The 20,467-nt window shown below is 38.4% G+C and overlaps 1 protein-coding gene across 1 annotated transcript in view; it reads right to left on the bottom strand.

The window, feature by feature from the left end:
* CTNNA1 (catenin alpha 1) overlaps window positions 1-20,467 on the bottom strand; it is a 179,983-nt gene that overhangs the window by 101,682 nt on the left and 57,834 nt on the right. The window contains exons 5-7 of the mRNA XM_030319218.2: window positions 20,023-20,142; window positions 11,096-11,365; window positions 7,529-7,728 (exon numbers count right to left, since the gene is read on the bottom strand). The gene's annotated coding sequence lies outside the window, so the exon portion shown is untranslated. The remainder of the gene's footprint in view (window positions 1-7,528; window positions 7,729-11,095; window positions 11,366-20,022; window positions 20,143-20,467) is intronic.

The following is a 20,467-nucleotide window of genomic DNA, read 5'->3' as shown; positions in this document are numbered from 1 at the left end:
AAACAAACAACAAAAAAAAAGAAATGTATATTATAGTAAAACAAAAAACCACGTAACTAATCACTTCAAACTAGTCATGAATGAATTATTATCTTAAAAAGATGAATCAAGGCCTTATTAAAGTGAAAAATCCTCAATTTTCCCATGTTAATAATCCCTTGAAAATAAACATAGTACAGGATTATCAACAAAGCCTAAGGGGTACCTGGCTGGCTCAGTCAATGGCACTTGTGACTCTTGGTCTTGGGGCTATGGGGTAAAAGCCCCATGCTAGTTTCAGAGATTATGTAAACATGGAATCTTTAAACCTCCCCACACACACACCTAAAAACTCAAGATGCATAAAATAAGGTCTAAGTTTACTTCTGTCATTATGACCATAACAAACAACATCAAAAAATGTGGAGAAAAACACAAAAGAAAATTTATACTGCCTATTATCCCACCACATAGCAAAATTTACTAATATTGATGTGTTTAGAGGCTTAACCCTTTAATCCCAAACATTTTTTTTTATATAAAATCTTTTCAGTCTGTCGATATTCTAAGAGCATAAGGTAATATCAAGGATAGTCTAACAGCAATCTCACAGAGCCTAAAACCTAATCCATCTGCAAGCCTGACACTGGCAGGCTTCCATTCTACTCCATCATCCTAATCTCAAGAGACCATTCCACTACTGCTCTGTTAGGCCAGTACCATTTCATTTAACACATAAACATGCATCTTTCTGAACATAAAAGGTTAAAAACTTGCCGTTAATAAATACTGCAATTCATAACTCCAGAGTAGCACCCATAGCAAGTACCTTGAACCTCTTAGAAAGCAACACAAAATGTTCACTCTCAACTCCCACCATGAGAAAAATCACACAATTTTTGACAACTAAGATTTCCAAATTAAATAAATGCTGCTCCATCAATAGAAACAAGTCCGACACATGCTCAAATTTTGCATTCAATGCAGCATCTATTTATGTCTAAATTCTCCCAAATATGCCAGGCAGCTCACAGAAAAGCTTACACTAACAAATCAATAAAATCATATGAAAGCACAGCTATAGAACTATGAACTAGCAATACAGGTGAGAGTTTACTGCAGGAAACCCAAAGGTTCAAACAAAGATGGAAATCATAGCATAATGTATAACAAAACTCAGCCTGGGTGGCTGCACACGGGAGCCAACTGAAACATCTGTAACACTCAAGTAACACCAGACAGCCTAGCCTAGCTTGAGAGGACACTATAAAAATCTTTGTGTTCCGCTCACTTCAAGCGCAATACCACACCTGGGTTTACCTTATTTAGGTGGGAGTATTTAATTTCATAATAGTCATATATAAAGCGTAACAGTGGAAAACTCCACAGCCTTAAAGATGATGATGTAAAATCGTATTTGCTGCTTGTGAAGATGCACAATGATAAAAGTATTAAGAGTTCAGACTTTCAGGTCAGAGATCTCAGCTGTATGTATATTCATTTTAAGCAAATAACCACCAAGGGTTATTATGGCAGTAAAATAGGTAATAATGTATGTTTTTAAGCACAGTGGCATATGGTATGCAGATAATACTTACTTTTTATTTTTAAGAAAAATAGAAAAAATGGTAAGAAACAGATATGTGTGTACATCTACATATTATGCACATGGAGGCTGTTATGCTGGACACCAAAAATAGGTGGTAGGAGTACACGTGATATATAACGAACACAGAAGTATAATCAGAAAAAAAGTAAGCTACTCTAATTTTGAAAATAAGAAATGCAGCACAAAATGATATAGTAACAAGCTCTTCGAAGACTCCTTCAAAGGCTGGGAAGCTCTGGCTTTGCTAATATGATTCCAGGAAGGCATTTGCAAACTGAGAAGAGATTAGCATCTAAATTAAGTGCTTCCCTTCACTACAGTAACAATATATCTTTGAAAGTGACTATTAACTGCATCCTATTCATGCATTCCCATATCAAATTATTATCCAAATCAAATAAAAATTTTATACCTGCTGTATTACATAGTCAAAGCTCTCAAATATATGCCCAGTACAATACCAAAAAATGCCCAGTTACTGAATTCCTCTTTTAGGATCCTAATATCACTGTAGCCAATGTTTCTGGGCAAGAACAAAGATAAAACTTTATCCTTAAGCAACATCATCCTCACCAGGTCCTAAGTTCTACCCATTTTTTTTGTCTAAAACTAAAGTTTTAGGTATGAAAAATACAAGCTATGATAGTTACTATATACGGATACTGTACCATTTTGGATATTCAACGAGGAGGGTGATGCTAAACTCTTATCTACTCACTTAACTGGTTGGATTACCCAGTAGTTACAACTACCCAAGAGAGATATAATGTGAACAAGTAATAAAAACTACTTATATAATTCTAAATTTTCTAGCAGCTGGGGGTGAGGGAGTGGGGAAGAAGAGTTTTGTTTATTTTTTGAAAGGTCTGGGGGTTTGAAGATGGGTGGTGGTAACAAAGACAAATAAGCATGGTTACAGTAAATTCTACTACTGGGAAAACAACTCAAAGCAGATGCCATAATAAAGGGTGAAAGGAACATATTGACAACCAGCATATCCTCAACAGAGCCCATGTCTGAGCTGACAACAGAGCCTGCTTGGGATTCTCCTTCCCTCTCCCTCTGAACCCAAGTGCACGGGAACACACACGTGTGCGCGCGCTCTCTCTCTCGCGCACTCTCTCTCTCTCTCTCTCTCTAATTAATAAACATGAAAAAAAAAGAGGGTTAAAACTATTTTAAAATAAAAAAAAAATTTTGTTTAAACCTCCATACAAAAAAGGAGAAAAATTAGAATGCATATTCCTACATATGGTAGTGGTGGTTCAGTAATTTACTGCATATGCATAACTTTCAATATGAAAAAATAAAGTGATAATTTTTTAAATTCAATTATATTTCATTTTATTCAATCCATTTACTTTTAAACCTTTTAAGGTTATAACACCCATCCAAGCTGTTTTTCTTTCTCTAGAACCCTCCCAGGAGTAACCTTAAGTTGACAGAGCAGGAACAAATTAAACTTAACCACAATAACCACATTTCATTTCAAGGAAACCTGGAAATCATTTGTGGAACCACCAAGATCCATTCAATGTCAAAAGACCTCTGTTGTCGTCCATCTGAGGCATTTCCATAATGTTAAGTAAGTAAGGGTCAAATGCATTACTTTTAACATTAATATCTCTTAGCTCTCTACAGTTAAGTTAGCAATACAGGCAAAAGTAACTTGCACACTTTAAACCACAATGCATGTAGGAACATTAAGGCTGTTGGCCTCCTGGCCCTTGCAGCCTTTAGAGGGAGTCTGGCTCTCACCTGATGAATTAAATTAACTCTACTATGACCTATGACCTAGGATACCACTTTGCCTCACTGCTTGTTTCAGACCACATGGTTTAATTTTTTCTACTAATGTCATCTGTATACTGACAGATCTACAGGAAGTAGAGGTAAACCACCCTGGCCTCCTTCCCTGTAACCTTCTAGAATGTAAGGCCCATAAGTGGGAAGGATCTTTTTTTATTTTAGTCACTAAGTATCCCTAGCACCATGAATATCCAAAATTGTTCGTTTTATTCATTCTCCCAAGTCAGCATGAGTTTATAAAGCAATCACTAAGTACGTCCTCTAGTATTACACTAGTTCCTGAAAGAGTATTTTAAAAATATTTCCTGTCTTTTAAAAGCTAAACACAGTTACAGACATTACATGGATAAAGAAAATACAACTAAGCAACAATTCAGGGAAATCAACATTGGGTACAAAACTTCAACCAGCAAAGAATAATGCAGAATAGTGCAGTTGGAAATAGCCTTCAGCAAAGGGATGGGGGAAATGTGGGCCCTGAACCAAGAGCAGGTTAGGTTTTAAAGAAGTGGGAAAAGAATTTCAAACACATAATGAAACTATGTCCTACTGAAGGCATAAGCTCAGGCTGGCCTGAGCAAGTAGAACAGACTAGAAAACACAGAAACTGAGTAAAGCCTAGAATAAAGCAAAGACAGCGAAGACAGTAAAGGACAAATGCAATAACCACCAGAGGAGTTTCTCTGCCATTGGAACCACCTGAGGAACTTTTAAAAATACTGTCACCTGGACCTCAATTCAGTGACTCTGATTTAAATGGGGTATAACCTATACATCAAGATTTCTTTTAGAGTTCCTCAGGGATTCTAATGTGCATCCAAAATTCAGAATCACTGCCACAGAGTTTGGAAAACCAATGGAACTTACTAAGTGGCAACACAGGATGAAGAAGCAAGACTAGAGACTATAGCAAGATTTTATTTTATCTATAAAAATAGTGACTAGCAAAAATTGTCATTATTATACATGCTCTATAGAGACCCTCTCAAAAGGAAACGATCAGTGCATCATTCCTCCTTTTACACAGTGCCCAGCACTCGACTTTGCATGTGACACATACTCAGTATGAACAGAGTGATAGGCAGACACTGTCAGTTGATTGTTACCAAAGGTTCTATATGTTTTTGAAAGCTTCATAAATAAGCAAAATTATAATCCCAGTTGCTTCTGCTTCTTGCAGACCCTATTACTTACTAAGCTTTCAAATGTGCTTCACTGCCCTCTCCCCCAAGCCCCCCACCTCCACTTTATCTTCACTCCATCACTTTTGACAGCACCTAGCCTGCTCAAGGTTACATGACTCAATACAAAGGACTAAATATTTTAAGAAAAATATGCCCAGAGACAATCTTCTAAAATATAATCTGAATCTCAGGGTGACTGAGTGGCTCAGTTTGTTGGGCATCTGACTTTGGCTCAGGTCATGATCTCACGGCTTGTGAGTTTGAGCCCCGCCTGAGTCTTGGTGCTGACAGCTCAGAGCCTGAAGCCTGCTTCAAATTCTGTGTCTTTCTCTCTGCCCCTCCCTTGCTCATTCTCTCTCTCTCAAAAATAAATAAACATTTAAAAAATTTTTAAAATAAAAAATAAAATAAAGTATAATCTGAATCTCAAGTTAATATCTTTCTAAATATCCACCATGATCTTTAAATTTAAGCCAAACAAAGATCATTGTTCTAGTTTTCCGTACATAATAAATGCTATTATGTAAGAGTGATGTTATAGTCTTCAGGTCTTCAGTATAAATGAGTGTTACCTACGTTTACTGACATCCATAGCACAAACTGAAAATATTACTTGTATGGACACTCTGAGAGAAACTAGAAGGTTACTCACGACCAGAGACAACTAGCCCAAGATCCAACCAACCCCAAGACTCAAGGGACATTAGGAAGCTCTCATATGCAGAATGGTTAGGAAGCTCTCATATGGAGCAATAAGAACAAACTTACCACATATTCTTCCCCCCAAAGACTGTTTTCAAAGCGTTTTCCTAACCATAACTGCATTAGATTTTTTTTTTTTTTTTTACCACTACTGTACTACATGTGATAGCAGATAAACTGATCCACACACATACCCGGAGTCCGTTGTTTCCCTGTTTAAAACTTTTTTAAATTTTTTTTAAGTGTATTTGTTTATTTTGAGAGAGAGAGAGCGAGCGAGCGAGCAAACAGGGGAGGTGGAGGGGCAGAGATAGAGAGGGAGAGAGAGACAGAATCCCAAGTCATACTGTCAGCACAGAGCCCAATGCAGGCTGGAACCAACATACGGTGAGATCATGACCTGAGCTAAAATCAACAGTGGGACACTTAACCGACTGAGCCACCCAGGCGCCCCCGTTTAAAACTCTTACTATCATGAACCATTCTTCAAATATCCATTTTTTTTATATTTTCTGATTTTCAAACTTAGATAAGGTTTTTAAAATGTGCACCACATTTTCACTACGACTTATCAACTGCTTTTTCCATTTGATTTAACTAAGCCTCTAATCTCATTTTTCTGAGGTAGACTGCATATGATCAAAACATGGCAATGGCTTAAAAAATTCAATATGCTTCACTAATTTCACCAATATGGTAGAAACAAGATAAACACACTAAGGCATTCATCCTCCCCCTAGGAACTCCATCATGACCCCACTATTATCACATTCACTTAAATAGGCATATAAGTGAACAAATAAGATGTACAGCAAATGAATAAATGAGAAAAGTATCAAGACCTTTCCCTGAAAAGCATTAAACAGGCAAAAATCACTTGTAAGAACCAGTTTGTATTGTTCCTTTTCCCTTTAAAATGATTTTATATAAATTTTATTTAATTTATTCCTTTCCTGCACAGTAAATATTGGGTACAAGGTATAAATTACAATAACTCCAAGCGTTAAACACTGGAATTGAAGTATTAAGGGAAATAGGAAGATAATGACAACAGAAATAAAAATTAGTAGATACAGTATTACCTAATGGAAAAAATTTTTTACAGCACTGCTTTTTTTTTTCTATTTTTTAACAGCACCAGTTTTTAAACACAAACCTTAAAAATTCAAAATTACTACTCAGTTTTGCCTAATACAGCTCTAGTTGGTAATTCCTAGTCTTATGACATTATATACGGTTCATGAAAAAAATTCCCAACTATAAATATTTTCACCATTCCTTTTTGCCCAAAATTAGATGGCCACCTAGATGTGATAATGGAAATTTTGAGATACTGAAGGCCATTATCCTTAGGACACGGGGGCTGAAATATTTAGTGTTTAAGCAACACAATGTCAGCAACTTACTTCCAAATGTTTAATAGAAAAAAATGTTATATGTATGTATATATCTATAGAAATACACCATACATTTATATACACAAACATACACATGTATCTAAATAATAACTAATGAATCTAGATAAAAAATAGGTGTTCACTCTATGATTTTCACAAGTTAAAATTTTTCAATATGAAAAGTTGGGAGAGGCACCTGCATGGCTCAGTCAGTTGGGTGTCTGACTTCGGCTCAGGTCCTGACCTCACAGTTCATGGGTTCAATCCCCACATCAGGCTCTGTGCTGACAGATTGGAGTCTGGAGCCTGCCTGAGATTCTGTGTGTGTGTGTGTGTGTGTGTGTGTGTGTGTGTGTGTGTGTGTCTTTCTCTCTCTCTCGCCCCTCCCCCACTCACTCTGTGTGTGTGTGTGTGTGTGTGTCTCTCTCTCTCTCTCTCAAAAATAAGTATTTTTTTAAAAAGATGGGGAACATAGAACCCCGTTTATTTATGCATTCCTTGAAAATTCTGCCCCACTGTAAAGGGTCATGGAGCCAAGAACATACTTGTCATTTTTAGTTAAAACATCTCAGATCCAGGGGTGCCTGGGTGGCTCAGTTGGTCAAGCATCTGACTTTGGCTCTGGTCATGATCTCACAGTTCAAGCCCCACATCGGGCTCTCTGCTGACAGGTCAGAGCCTGGAGCTTGCTTCATATTCTGTGCCTTCCTCTTTCTCTCTCTCCTCCCACCCCTCTCTGTCTCTCAAAAATAGACAGACATTAAAAAAAAAATTTTTTTTAAACATCTGAGATCCAGCATCTGTTATGAAAAACACGTCTTACTTCAAAGAAAAATTCGAATACTCACATTACCATGTACTCTGAGAGCAAGTCCTGCAGGGCCTGGCGGACAGCATTACACTCTGCCACAATTCTCTCACGCCGGTCATCACGCGGCAAGACGAGTCAGCCATCAGGGCAGCCCCACTGATGATGCGCTCTAGGCGCTCCTCCAGGGAAGGCCTAAAGCTTCCTCACTGAAGCTCAAGGGATCACAATGATTTGTTTCTGCAGAGAAAAGTGTTATTGAATCTTAGTGCTCATTTCTGTTCCCTCCATTATTCAAGAAGGTGAGGAAAGTATTGATCAGAAACATCAAGATTTAATACAAAAACTCCAATGCCTAAAAGAAAGTTATACTTCTTGGTAGATGCGAGACATACAAGTTGCCCTACGGTAGTTCTCAAAGGAACTGGAAGCAATACTTCCAACTGAATGGGGCCTAGGTAAGATCTACCACAAATGCAAATATAAATTATGCCAGCATAAAAATCATGTTCATGCTACTGAATCTGAACATCTACATGTCAGCTTACACATTATTAGTGAAGTTACCAAATGAGAACTGCAAGGAAAATAAGTTAGCTCTCTTTTCCTTTTCTACGTAGAGTATAAAACTGCTCCATGACATTAGCCAAACTATTTCACAGCAAAAAAACAATAAAAACAGAATGACTCTATCCTCAAAGTTTGAGAAAGAGATGCATTTACAATCAATTCCAATCTATTTTCCTCATCTTACACATCTCATCTAACTGTATAAATAATGCAGTCAAATTTATCCTGTTATGTCTAAATTAGAGGCTTTTTTTTACCTAAAGGCTTCCAGCTGATCTGTGAGAGATGATAACAATCCATCCCAACAAAGCCACCCTGTGAAGTATAACTGCCCAGTAAGAAGAAATCCTCACTGTCTCCTCTTCACTCCCCCCAACTCCACTTAAATCCAGCTTTACCAGTGATGCATGAGGTGAGGTCACAAGCAAGCTTTAAGTACAAGGTCAAACATCAATACCCCAAGGACAGCAGCTACTGGCCTCCCCAACTTTTCCACTTGATACAATTTATTCTGACACTGGTAAATGTCGGTGCAAATATTTGCATTTAACTTTTTTTTTTTTTTATTTTTTTTCCAACGTTTTTTTTATTTTTGGGACAGAGAGAGACAGAGCATGAACGGGGGGGGGCAGAGAGAGTGGGAGACACAGAATCAGAAACAGGCTCCAGGCTCCGAGCCATCAGCCCAGAGCCTGACGCGGGGCTTGAACTCCCGGACTGCGAGATCGTGACCTGGCTGAAGTCGGACGCTTAACCGACTGCGCCACCCAGGCGCCCCACATTTAACTTTTTTTTATAGGGACTAGTCTTACGCACTCATTTCAAGTTAAATGCCAAGTTTTTTCTTTAAAAAAGCTTGCCCTTTGCCAGTAAGTATATATCTATTTCTTCTTTCCCTTCCCAAGAATCATCAGTTTCAAAACTGAAAATGCAATGCCTCAAGTTCATTATTAACCTACGTTTTAACTGATATTTTCTTTTTTACTGTGTATTCAAAACTGAATACACAATGCCTTCTGACCAACAGGAATGAAGAATGAATCGTGATAGAATTTTAATAGAGCCACTGAGCTGCAACAGGCTTATGATCATTTCGTCCAACCCCCTCATTATATGAAGTTTCACTCTAGCCCTAAGAGGTTAAGTGGGCTCTGGCAGTTACTACTCAAGTTAGGGCAAAATGTAATCCTTAGTGCCTTCAAAGAGGCCGATACCTAAAACTGCCAAATTTGAGGGGGATGGAAAAAAGTGCCAATATAAGATGCATGTAAATGTTTGCTATAATGTCATTTAATGTTTAAGGCTCCAGGATAAAAAGTCAGTTCTAACACCATGATCTGTAGAATTAACACTGTCTTTACGATTTATGAAGTCTTAAATCAGCCATGTACAGCAGCAAGGATCAGTTGCCCAAGCCAAAGTAAAAGGTGAGACAAAGTAAGAAAAGTTAAAGGCAAGGAAAAACTTTAAAACAAAATGCACTCCATTATATAGACTCTGTATTTCAAAGTATTCCTACTTATGAAAAGATGCTGGCCACAGGCTAGTCAATTTTCTATGTTAATTAAAAAAATAGAGGCACCTGGGTGGCTAAGTCAGTTAAGTATCCTGACTCTTAATTATGGCTCAAGATCATGATCTCAGTTGTGAGTTCAAGCCCTGCATCGGTCTCTGCATTGACAGTGTGGAGCCTGCTTGGGATTCTCTCGCTCCTCTCTCTCTGCCCCTCTCCCACTCATAATCTCCCTAAATCAATCAATCAATTAATTAATTTTTTTTTATTTGTTAAATATTTGTAATTATTAAATATCTACTGGGGCGCCTGGGTGGCGCAGTCGGTTAAGCGTCCGACTTCAGCCAGGTCACGATCTCGCGGTCCGTGAGTTCGAGCCCCGCGTCAGGCTCTGGGCTGATAGCTCAGAGCCTGGAGCCTGTTTCCGATTCTGTGTCTCCCTCTCTCTCTGCCCCTTCCCCGTTCATGCTCTGTCTCTCTCTGTCCCAAAAATAAATAAACGTTGAAAAAAAAAAAAAAAATTTAAATATCTATTAAACTTATTTATTGTTTGTTTATAAAAATGTAGGGGTGCTTGGGTGGTTCAGCCGGTTAAGTGTCCAACTTTGGCTCAGGTCATGATGTCACGGTTGGTGACTTCAAGCCCCACGTCATAATCTGTGCTGACAGCTCAGAGCCTGGAGCCTGCTTCGGATTCTGTGTCTCCCTCATTCTCTGTCCCTCCTTTGCTTGTGCTCAGCCTCTCTCAAAAATAAAAAAATAAATATTTAAAAAAACAATTTTTTTTAATGTAACCCAACCAGTTGGCTTAAAAAAAAAAAAAAAAAAACCTTAAAAAAAAATCTTAAACTGCTGCCATCTACTGGAAGCCATGAGGCATTGTGGGTAGAAGTTTTTGAAAAAAACACAAAACCCACCAAAAAAATTAGGTTAGAGTTGATACACAGAACAGTGTGCACACAGAACGCATACAAAGAACAGACCCACGGCATCAATCATAAAAGATAATTATATGGAATTATGCTAAGAAAGTATTTTAGGCCCAAATTTCCTTCTACTTGATTAAATTTTGTGATTATTGAGAAGTATATCATCTAGGCACACAAGTAAGGACAACATTGAAGATACTCTGTGGTAATCACTTATGATGTATCTGTGGGCTCCAGGACAGGAGAGTCTACATACACTTTGCCTCTGTATCTCAGAGAGCTTTCATCTACCAAAAGGTTAAAATCTTGGGTGAAATCAACCAAATCCCTATCTTCAACAGAGAATGATTGGATAGGACACATAAGTTACATAAAAGAATTCATAACTTTAACACAAAAGAAAAAGAACAAGAAAAACGTTGTAGGCCAAGTCAGATCAAAATGACTGAAGATTTCTAAAATTTCTTTTGACATAGATTACAAATCTAAATAGAAACTGAACTTTCATCAGAAACCTTGATCACATTTCCCTAGAAGTCTCTTAACTTTGGGTAGATGGTCGAGAACCTGATGTTTCTTCCCAAGTGTAACTTACATCAAAGTTATTGAGCGCATAAGCCAGTTCTCCTCCTCCTCCACCCTGGTGCTGGGAAGCATCGTCTGATGCAGTGGCCTGGGCTGCATTGGAAATGCCTGTGACCGCCTGCTGCAGCTGCTTATATATCAGGTCTCTGTTAGCCTTATAGGCTGCAACATCAGGGTGCTGGAGGCATGCCTGGGACGCAGTATAGAGGATCGGAACATTTTTCTGCAGGATTCCTCTGGCTGCAGCCATCTGATCACGATGGCCCACATCTTTCAGTTCCTATAAGAGGAAAACAAGAAATTGGAGCAGTCTTTATATGGGTTGTAATCATAAAAAAACTTGTCAGTAAATGCTGAAAAGTTAAGAATTTCTACTAATTAGACACAATACTTTCATTAACAGTTTAGCTTCATAACAAAGGAGGCAGCCTGGGTCAGTACAAAGAGTTCAAACTTTTCCAAACCAGACACTTCTGAATTTGAATCTCCAGCTCTACTTTTACCTGACTATTGTGATCTTATTTAAAATTCCCATCCTCAGGGCACCTGCCTGGCTCTGTCATTAGAACATGAGACTCTCTTGATCTCTAGGTTCTAAGTTCAAGCCCCATGGTGGGTGTAGAGATTACTTAAAAATAAAAATCTTTAAAAATAGAATAAAATAAAATCCCCATACTCAGTTTCACCTTCTGTAAAACAGGAACATAATATATTTGTCTTCTAACTGTCCTGAGGATCAAATGGGATAATGCATGTAAGCCACCTAGCATAGCACTAACTAAAAATCAAAGCACAAAATTGACTAGGCACCTTCATCACAACTACATAAAGTTGTATGTACCTATTCCAACCAAATTAGAAAAATCATTCAAATACACATTTAAATAGGGTAAGATTTAGTTTGAGTACTTGTCATTAAGTCACAAAAGTTCATTATAAGAGTTTTGTTAATTTGGGCTGGGACACCACAGATGTACATGAACTATGCAAACCAACTAGGTGAGGATGCGCCAAGCTGTTCTCTTAAGTACACAACTCCCTCGCCCTACTCCCCATCCCAAAGATGGCCTTAGGACATAGGTCATTAAGGCATAAAGTTGAGACTCATGTGCTCCATGACTTTAATCCGAAAGGTTTTTATTTGATTGTCTGGGGCATCTGCGTGGCTCAGTCATTTGAGAACATTCTACTCTTGATTTCAGCTCAAGTCATGATCCCAGAGTCCTGGGATTCAGACCCGCATCAGATTCTGTACTGAGTGTGCAACTTGCTTGAGATTCTCTTTCTCACTCTGCCCCTCTCTTCTACTCACACACTCTTTTTCTCAAAAGGTTTCCATTTTATTGTAATACTTTATACACATGCAGACTTAAGTGAAACTGTCCTTTTCAATTTCCTCTACACCATAATTATAATCCACAGTTTAAAAAAACTTGAGATTCCTAGCATGGTTCTTACTACTGGCATCTAATAGGCTGAGTGGATATACTAAGTGACAAATAAGTGATACCAAATAAGTGACAAATAAGCAAGATAGGAAGAGGATATTTCTGGTATCCCATTATTACTCAAAGTGCTCAGGAGGAGAGGGAGAGACTTAAGTCTTTAGTAAGTATGCATTACCACCACAAAAGAGAATTAGAAGTGATAACACTAACTGACCACCTGATCTGTTCTATTTTACCTGTGAATAGAATTCTAATGTTAATTACACCAACTAAACCCTACAGTACAAATTTAAATGTTTTAAAAGAGTATTACAGGGGCGCCTGGGTGGCGCAGTCGGTTGAGCGTCCGACTTCAGCCAGGTCACGATCTCGCGGTCCGTGAGTTCGAGCCCCGTCGGGCTCTGTGCTGACAGCCCGGAGCCTGGAGCCTGTTTCCGATTCTGTGTCTCCCTCTCTCTCTGCCCCTCCCCTGTTCATGCTCTGTCTCTCTCTGTCTCAAAAATAATAAACGTTAAAAAAAAAATAATAAAAAAAAAAAAAAAGAGTATTACATGTGTAAACAGTAAGAGAAAATTAACTAAGAAAGGCCAAAGTCAATAACTCAATTTGAAGTCTGACTTAGCCATTTAATGGCTCATCTTTTTAGATGAATTCCTAATTAAGCATTAGAGACATCTAAGTGGTTTCTTTTTTCTGATACTTCATTTCACTATATATTTTAGGTTTGCATCTTTACTCAAACCTTGTATAATAGGACAGCTTACTTTTCTTCCTAGAGTTCTTTTCTCATTTGGAATCTGAATTGCAAGTAATAGCTCACAGCACTCCAAATGCCCTGTAGCATAGTACATTAGGCTACATACTCAGAAACAGGACCCTATGGATTTATTAGAGAATCAGTGATCATTTCAAGATTCAAGCAATGACAGGGGGCTAAGGCTAACCATTAAGTTAAAACAGACGGTGGGTACATTCTGTGTGGCATTTTCTAAATGCCTGGCCATCACCACAACCTCAGAGACTCTGAAGTCTTCTAGGGAGGCATTTGCATCTAAGTACTTATATCGTCCTCTGTTTTATAAAATGCTTTGCAATTAGCTTTGGAATTCTTCCCTAAGTATCTACAACCTAGATCAGTACAGTCTCTTACAAAGGTTACCAAAGACACTTGTGGTGACCTAAAGTTAATAGATGCCAGAATTACTATTCAACACTTGACTTTCCTAAAGCCCCTGCCTGGCCTGGTATGAGAACTTCTACCTTTCTAAAGACTAGAGTAGGTACAATATTCAGAAACAGGACCCCATGGATTTAGAGAACTGATGATCACCTTAAGATTCAAGCTATGACAAGGGGCAAGGGCTAACCATTATGCTTAAGCAGCTGATGCACATGTTGTGTGTGGCATTTTCTACACGTCTTGTCATCACAGTTTATGCCTGAGAGATTTCTATTTACCAAGTAAGGGGGATATATTTTAACCTATGATGAAAATGACAACTATATATCATCATTTGTCCTAACTGCTAAAGTGTTCAGCTTTCTCTCAAGAACTACTTTTGTCTTGGGGCGCCTGGGTGGCGCAGTCGGTTAAGCGTCCGACTTCAGCCAGGTCACGATCTCGCGGTCCGGGAGTTCGAGCCCCGCGTCGGGCTCTGGGCTGATGGCTCGGAGCCTGGAGCCTGTTTCCGATTCTGTGTCTCCCTCTCTCTCTGCCCCTCCCCTGTTCATGCTCTGTCTCTCTCTGTCCCAAAAATAAAATAAAAACGTTGAAAAAAAAAATTAAAAAAAAAAAAAGAACTACTTTTGTCTTAGTACAAAGAAACTAGATTTTGTTAAGTAAACATAGGAAAATGGGCACTACCACAAGGCAGCACTATTTACTATTATAAGAATAATAATCAATCTTAAGTATTATTTTCAAAATATGTAACAGTGATAAGTAATCTGGATTGGTGAAAAAAAATGAGCTATTAAGGAATATAAGATTACCTACGAAGTCAGAGTCCCTTGGTCTACTTTAGCCAATTTTTCCCAAACTTTATCAATCCAATTGTGTTTCAAGCACACTCAGGAACAAACAGAAAACATGAAGAAGAAATGACTGCTTTCAACGTGATTTCAACTAACCATCACATGCATCACATGCAGTGACCAAAAAATAAAAGCTTACTTCTAAGTAATCTATAGCACTCCTTCTACCCAAGAGCTGGAAATTCAAGTACAAGTTTCCTCTCATTTCCCTCTTTATACTGTTAATATAAAATTGTACCCATAGACACATGTGATCAGATGTCTTCTCTTGAATTCAAACAACTACACTTAAAGAAAAGGTCCATAGGCAAACCCAGCTAGTCCATATTCATTTACACAAAAAATCCATTACTATCCATTACCACTGTGTCTGTTCAAGTTTTCAGGAAAAAAAATCATTAAAGTCAGAGTTCAGAGACTAGGTAAGAAGCATTACGTTTTTACCAAATGCCTCAACAAGCTCTAGTACCTGGGTGGGCGGAACATCCACCACCCAGTACTTGGTAAACATGCAGGTACTCCATCTCTATCAGACTAAGAGACAGAACTGACCACAGGAGGCACATGCAGTTCTCCTAACAGGGACTAAGGTCAGTGCTGGCCCATCCCCACCTCTGCCATCTATTTTACAGTAAAAGAGCCTGCAGTCTAAAGGAAATTCAACACTTATAGTGAGCAAATTATATTCCAGCCCAAGAAAATAACAGATTAGAACCACATTTAGAATCCCATTCCAGGATGGATGTGCAGTACAGCAAAGTGGCTTATTCACTTGTTCATTAAATATTTAGTAAACACTACCATATCCAAGCAATATTCTAAGCACCAGGGATTGTAAAAGCCATTTGAACAGACAAAATCTCTGCCCCTGGAGGCAGACAGCCTGGATTAAAAACCTGGCTCCAATTCTGACTAGATGAATGACCTTGCCATGTTATTTAACCTCCCTGTACTCCAGTTCTTTGATCTATAAAGATGAGTATAGTTGGTTAAGTGTTCAACTCTTGATTTTGGCTCAGGTTACGATCTCAAGAGATCAAGCCACTCACCTGGCTCTGAGTGATAGCGGAACCTGCTTTGGATTCTCTCTCTACCTCTCTCACTGCCTCCCACACACTCGTGCTTGTGTGCTCTCTCTCAAAAATAAGTGAATGAACATCTTTTTAAATGAGTATCTATCAATTACAGCATCTACCTTATACTATTCTGTGAAGATTAAATGTGTGTTATAAAGGGTTTGTAACAATGTGTAGCACATAGTAAACACCTTTTTAGAGTTACTCATTATTATTTTCAGCAACATCCTTACCACCACCACACCATGCTCCAGAAAAACTTTAAGGAGAAAAAGGTAAACTCCAAAGAGCCTCCAGACCTTAGGAGGTTTAGCATTTCCTTGGTGGGGGGTTGCTGCTTAAATGATATAAGGGACGCTAAAGGAGCTAGTATATACATCACACCCAAATACTGCTCTTGAGGAAATACCCCTTTTCTGGACTCGGGCTGTCTGCAAAGATAAGAGGTTCAATGAGAAGCTTAATTATTACATATCATGCCTGAGCAGAGAAGACGTTAAAGGTGAAAACAGTCTAGGGGCTACGCATATAGCAGGAGAGGAATTCTGCCAGAAAACACACAGTGTGAAAAACTGTTAACCAGTTACTGAAGGAGAACACTGGGCAACATCCAAAAGGAAGAATGAAGTTTCTACCAGGCTGGGACCTTAGGATAAAATGAGTAGCAATTTAATTCCCAAGAAAAGCACTAGTTTATAGGAATATACACCACCAAGACCCAGGTCCTACAAAAGACTATTTTATCAACAGGAGGCACAAAGAAGCCCATGGCCAACTTACTCAATGGATTCTACTGCAGAAAGCCACAGTTGAAGGTTAAAGAATTAGGCCCAATTAAAACTACAAATGACCAGGACATACTACAAAACCCAAGACAAACTTTAAAATGGAAACATGTATCAATCAAGGTACAACAGAAAACAGCTGGTACAATCAAACTAACTCAAAGACGTTTTAGGGACTCTGCTACAAAGGTATAAGGAAAGTACAGGGAAACTACAAGGCTGTTAGGTCACTTAGGCCTGAAGAAACAAGGAGGCAACAGTTACCAGAATCCAGGGAGCAAGGTGTGTGGAGAATACCACCCAACAGGGGCTATGACTTTAGCCACCCAGAGCAACAAGCAGGGTGGGAGCCAGGGGAATAAACCCCAGCCTCTATCTCCTATCTCCTCTGATCTCCTACTGATGCTACCACTGGCCAAACCCAACCAGGACTAGAGGGAAAGAAGCCCTGGAGGCTGTCCAGACAGGTCAGATCCCTGGGGCAAAGAACAGGATGAACAAGGGTAGAAAACAGATATGGAGAGGCAAACAGAAAACCATTCAGCATGTTAAATAATAACTTCAAGATTTTAATTACATCTTATTTCAGAAGTATTTGAAATTTACTACTTTTTTTTTTTTTTTAATACATCAGGGATTATGTTTAAGGAACTCTTCATGTATTCATGGCACACAGAATTAAAAAGTCAAGCAGCATTGGGACACCTGGATGGCTGGGTAGGTTGAGCATCCAACTCTGGATTTCAGCTCGGGTCATGATCCCGTGGTTGTGGGATCAAGCCCTGTGTTGGGCTCTGTGCTGGCAGCGCATAGCCTGCTTGGGATTCTCTCTCTCTCTGCCCCTCCCCTGCATGAGCATGTATTCTCTCTCTCTCAAAATAAATAACCATTAAAAAGAAAAAAAGTCAGGCAGCATTACTCTTCAGTAAGTTTTTCCAATAGCATACAAAGGTCTGGACTATCATTGTGTTCTATCTCAAGAACAACATCAATTTACCTATTCTACCATTTTGCAAAGATAGGCAATATAGTGTCAGTCTAAATTTTCTCACTTTCCTCAAATAATAAGCCTTCATAAACCAAAATCAGACTAGGCATTATGACTGTGGGACTATTCACCAAACTTTATTTTTTAAGTATAACTAACATTTATTTCATGTATTTAAATGAGAATTTAGGGGCATCTGGGTGGCTCAGTCGGTTGAGCATCCAACTTTTCATTTCAGCCCAAGTCATGATTTCATGGTTCATTAGATCGAGCCCCAAGTCAGGCTCTGTGCTGACAGTGCAGAGCCTGCTTAGGATTCTCTCTCTCCTTAATCCCCTCCCCACTTCCTTCTCTTTCTCTTTCTCTCTCTCAAAATACATAATAAATTAAAAATGTTCATACATTTTTTTAAATAAAACGAAACAAAAACAAAAAACAAATGAGAATTTACATCAAAAACATTAAATAAACTGTAAACATAATTGGTCCAGCATGGATATTTATGGAATTACCATACCACAAAACAAGTTTTTAGAATCAATGAGGCCCAACAAAACAAAAAAAACTTATTTGTGATTTATGATGGAGACATAAGCCAACACAGGAATAAATGATAAAAACAAACTATGTCTACATGAACTAAATTACTTAGGCAATATACCAAATCTAGGTATATTATAATGTCTAATATTAAGTAATGGAAATGTAAAACCAGGATCTCATATGTGCAAATTCAGTCTGATCATAACCTAAGCTTGAAATATGGTCCATAATCATATTAAATACTTTACATACATTACTTAATTTAATCTTTTCAATCCTATGGGTAAAGATTTTATACTATTATACTACTGAAAGTTACTAAGAAGTATGCAAAGCTGAGACTGGCATATATTGGACATTTACAGTACTGACTCCATTTTCCTCACGCGTGTCAGAGCCCTTTTTGGGTGTCCCTGTCCTGAAGAAAGATACTCTCATCCCAGACCAGAGGGGAGATCTTTGTCACAGAGTCAGACATAACAACTGATTTCTTCTCACTCATAATCAGTGAAGAATGGGTATGTTACAAAATTCAGATTTAGGGCAAATCTGTTAAGGGCTTCTAGATCATTTGCTTCTAAAAAAGACCTATGGAAGAAACAGTTTTTTGTTTTTGGTTGTTGTTGGTTTTTTGGTTTTGTTTTTTTTTTTTTGCTTGCTGGACATAGTGATCTGTACAAATACCATGCCCAGAGCTTCTATAGCCATCCAGTACCAGGGACAGTGAACACTGCACTGCTGGAAAAGGTCAAGAACCTGGATCCATGATGATACTTGCAAAAAAACCTTTTATCTTAGCTACCTCAAAATCACACCTAATTTGAGACTTCTGATTAGTAAGAAAATAAATCCCCCATTGTTCAAGCAGTTTTGGAGCTGGGTTTTCTGAACTGCAGCATGAAATATCCTAACTGATGCAAGTATTAGCAAATGATAACAAGAATTTATCTTTTCAGGGCTTTATGAAAAAGCACAAGCCTGATCAGAACTATGGAAATTTTAAGAAACTGAATGGTGACATGTGCATCTCCCCTAGAGCACATACTGCATTCAACAGGAAGACCATAGAGAAGACTTAAAGCACCTTAAAAGCCAAAACACCAAAAGGATAGCAAAGCTTGGAAAAATAAGAACAATGATCCAGGAGCACACAGGTGGCTCAGTCAGTTAAGCGTCCGACTCGTGATTTCGGCTCAGGATATGATCTCACAGTTGGTGAGATCATGATGGGCTCTGAACTGAGAGCATAGATTGCATGGGATTCTCTCTCTCCCTCTCTCTCTCTGAACCTCCCTCTTCTGCACCTCAAAAAGAAATAAACTTAAAAAGAAGAAGAAGAAGAGAAGAAGAGAAAGAAGAAAAGACGACGACGACGACTGATCCACATGCCACACAACACAAATTCATAACACTAAGGAAACTATTAAGAACGATTTATAAGAAATAACTTGAAAAGTGACCAAACATGGGGGAGAGCAGTGATAGTTTCTAATATGCCAGTAATTCCAATACGTTTCAACTGGCTTATGGTTTTTAAAAATCTGAATTACACTCCAATGCCAACTGAAGTTAATCCTTGAAGGCACATAACAAAGTCCTTATCATCTGTCCAGACACCAAGTTATTTAAAGCACAATTTTAAGGGGCCCTTGGGTGGCTCAGTTAAGCATCCAACTCTTGGTTTCAGCTCAACTCATGATCTCACAGTTTGTGGGTTCAAGCCCTGCAATGGGTTTCCCTTTCTCTCTCTCTCTCTCTCTCTCTCTCTCTCTCTCTCTCTCTCTCCCCCCCTTCTCTCTCAGATCCTCCCCCACTCTCTATCTCTCTCAAATAAACTTTAAAAAAGTTTAAAGCACAATCTTCACAAGAATTAAATAGAAGCATAACATGAATGCAACTTAACAACACAATAGTGACAGGATACTTCACAAATTAAATGTTTTAATGGAACTATACTGTCAGAGGGTGGTAATTGTACCTTCAGAAAACTCAGGTTAAAATCACTTTTTCCCACAAGATAATAATATAAACAATTTTAATATGTCCCCAAATCATGACTATACCTGTTGCCTTTTGGCTGCCATAATGTTCAGCTTATCCACTTCAGGTTTCAGGGCTTTATACTGTATTCCTAAGTCTTGTTCAGTGCCAGCATTCCTCAGTTTCAAGATACCATCTTCCACCTATAAAACACACTCCTAAATAAGAAAATTCTAAACAATACAAATATGTATATAAAAAAGATCTATAACATTTTATTCCTTTTAACAGTTCCTCAGCAATCCAAACTCCCTCTTCAGTTTACATGACCCTCAAACATTTGAGCAGTTACTACATGGGAATTTTATGGGAAGTGGAAGAAGAGCAATATACCGTGCTATCTAAAACAATACAATTTAGGGGTATGTGGGTGGCGCTCAAGGCATCTCACTTCAGCTCAAATCATGATCTCATGGTTTGTGAGTTCGAGCCCCACATCAGGCTCTGTGCTGACAGCTCAGAACCTGG

The sequence above is a fragment of the Lynx canadensis genome, chromosome A1 (assembly GCF_007474595.2).
Source record: "Lynx canadensis isolate LIC74 chromosome A1, mLynCan4.pri.v2, whole genome shotgun sequence".
Lineage (NCBI taxonomy): Eukaryota > Metazoa > Chordata > Mammalia > Carnivora > Felidae > Lynx > Lynx canadensis.
This window is presented reverse-complemented; position numbering and strand designations above follow the sequence as displayed.